The following is a 3121-nucleotide window of genomic DNA, read 5'->3' on the forward strand; positions in this document are numbered from 1 at the left end:
CCAGGAAGAAAAGTCAGTGCATTCACTGCTACTCAGAAGAGCAGCTCTTGTACACCTCTGTGTCTGTGCTGTGTTTTCACTGTTTATCCCCCCGGAGTGCAGCAGCCAGTGATGCACAAGCACCAGGGCTGCAGAACCAGGAGGAATTTCTGCTGCGCTTTGTTCTCTGCTCCCTCCTTAACGGCCCATTTGGCACCCGGAGCAGGGCAAAGCACTGAATGGGTATTTTCAGGAAACATTCCAGGCTGACAATGGGATTTCTTCTCCCATTACTTTTTAAGGTAACATCTGAGCTGTCTCCTCCACCCCCAGCATTACTTGACTGACCCACACTTGCCGTTTGCACACTCAGCTCACTCTTGTGAAATCATACTGTCATTTTTGCCACCAATTTCCACTCTGGCCAAACCAAGCAGCACCAGCAGCATTTCAGTTTATTCAAAATATTTCAGTAAGGGAATTTTCTAAAAGCTTTTTGGCAGTCCCAGGACTCCTTCAAACAGCTCTTCTAACAAACATGGACTGACTGCCACAACAATCTCATGTACCCTGCTCTCCTCATTCCAGCTCTTGATACCATTCTAACTGTTGCAGGCAGTGCACAAGCCACACTGCCCCACCTGTAACACCCCAACATCCATCCCTGACCTCACAGCCCTTACTAAAAGCTGCCCTGTGGTTACCAACTCACATTTATCTGGTCCCTACATGACTTCAACTGGTAAGTTCTACAGAACAATTGGTAGCTTGGTAACTTGATGTTTGAGTCCCTTTAAAACTCTTGGAGATCCACCTGCTCTTTAAAGCAAACTGATAAGTGAAACTGCTTCTACTGGAGGTGGACTCTAATGTGCCTCCTGTAGAGGCCCTTCAGCATGGCAAGTTAAGCCAACACCAGCACCAAGAACCCCAGCTGTTCTGAGGCCCTGTGCTACTTGAATGTCCCCTACATACATCAGTCACCTGGTGGCTACAAATACCTCCCAAATGCTTCCTTCTTCTGCAACATTTGAAATCACTGTAAATTTTTGTCTTTAGCAAATTTTCCCTCAGTTTTTGTTTGCCTAGATTCACTTATTTTTTATTAAAAGTGCCAATATTTGTGCTCTTTTCTACTGCCCTCCCTTTACATTTTCAGCATCATCTTTACACTGCTTAATGACACATTTTTTCTTTAAAGTACTTCTGACACACAATGTGTGTTTCTTTACCTCCATAATCCAGTGTTGGCAAACACTGCATTCCTTTAGCTCCTCCTCTTGGTTTTTGCAGGTTTCTGCACACCAAAGACAGCACAGAAAGGAGAATATTGCTTATTCTTCCCATGCTGCTTGACTAGGACAAGAGAGGAAGAATCACAGAAGGGCAGAATAATTTAGCTGGAAGACCTCAGGATGTCTCCAGTCCAACCTCCATGATCAATGCAGCATCAAGTCAGGTCACTCAGAGAATTTTCTAGGCAGCTCTTGGAAATCCTCAAGGATGGAAATGGCACAGCTTCTACAGACAATCTGCTCCAAAGCTTGGCTCTCCTCACAGAGAAAAAAATTCTCCTTCTACCCAGTCTGAACCTCTCGTTTCAGTTTGTGCCTTTTCTTTCATCCTCTCCCACCCCCGAGTGACTTGACAACCTCCTTATAGGCACCAAAAGCTGCTGACAGATTTCTCCCCCAAAAACTTCTTGTCTCCATACTGGAAAACCCTCTTTCTCATTGTCTCCCCAAGTGCTGCAGCTCCTCATCTTACTTGACAGCACTTTGCTGAACTCATTCCCATTTGTCACTGTCTTCTACTGGGAAGGTGGGTGCAAAACCAGACAAGTTATTCTAGATGTGGTCTAACAAGTGCTGACTAGAGAGGGCTGATCACTACCTTTGACCCTGTTCATACAGCCCGGGATGCAGGTGGCCTCCATGACACACTGCTGGCCTCCAGGACACACTGCTGGCCCTGTCCAGCTCACTGGCTACCAGGATTTCCAGGCCCTTTGCCACCAAGCTGCTCCACAGCACAGCACTGCCTGACACACATCCCTGTGGTGGGTTCTCCTGTATCAGGTGTAGAACCTGGTATCCATCTGTACTTGCTGAACTTCAGGAGCTTCCTCTTGGTCCTTTCCTGCAAAGCTCTCTGGACAACAGCTGTGAATTCAAGGACATCAACTGCTTCCCAACCAGTTTGGTGTCACCTGGATATTCAGTAGCCTCCTCCAGGTCACAGGTACAGGTCCTGCACAGACTTGTATCCTGCAATCCTCTGGGACTGCAATCACAGAGAAGTACAGGGTGACTGCAGGATATTTGTAAAACAGCGAAAAAATGAAGTGCAGATAACCAAGCCCATTCCTTTTGCCCTCAACATTATCCACCAAATGTAATTCTGTTGCATTCCCAGGCTCTCAAGGGGAACCTTTAGGAACATCCCCCACCTGGAACCCTCAAAAAAATACTCTTTTCTGGTAATCTGTTACCCAAACCATTATACAAACTTGATTTCATTACCTGTGATAAGATTCACATGTTTGGAGGCAAAAAAGTTGCCACTGAAAAGCATGATGACTGTAGGACCTTTGCAAGGCAAAGGCTCTAAGGGTCAATCAACCTCACAGCACTTCCAGACTCACTACTGCAATGCACTGAAACCTCCAGCACAGATTAACCCAAGATGCACGAAGCAAGACTCAGCCTGAGAGTGTCACCAGCCTGGGACAACCTCGGACTGCACAATCAGGAACATTTTATCAATTTGCCTTCCCCTCATCACCCCAGTCTCATTCCCAGAGTAACCCCAACACACCACCACCTCTCCTGACTCAGTCATGCCCTCACACCTTCATTCTCTTTACCATAAACTTTCTCCAATAGCATTTATGAGCTAAAGCTCAGGGTCAGGAAGATTTTAAAACACTTTCAGAATTGCATGATTAGACAAAGGCAAAACTTCCAAGAGGATCCATGAACAACCAACCAGCCCATCAGGTTGCAAGACCACAGGCACAGCTTGGGGCAGTGCCCAGCTCTTGTCATCACCACAACACCTGCAAATCTACCACTGATGGTTTCTAGAGATTCCAATTATTTGGGATGGGTCATAAAATTAAAGCTGAAGTGAAGTGAAATGT

Source organism: Chaetura pelagica, unplaced genomic scaffold (genome assembly GCF_000747805.2).
Source record: "Chaetura pelagica isolate M959 unplaced genomic scaffold, ChaPel_1.0 scaffold470, whole genome shotgun sequence".
NCBI lineage: Eukaryota > Metazoa > Chordata > Aves > Apodiformes > Apodidae > Chaetura > Chaetura pelagica.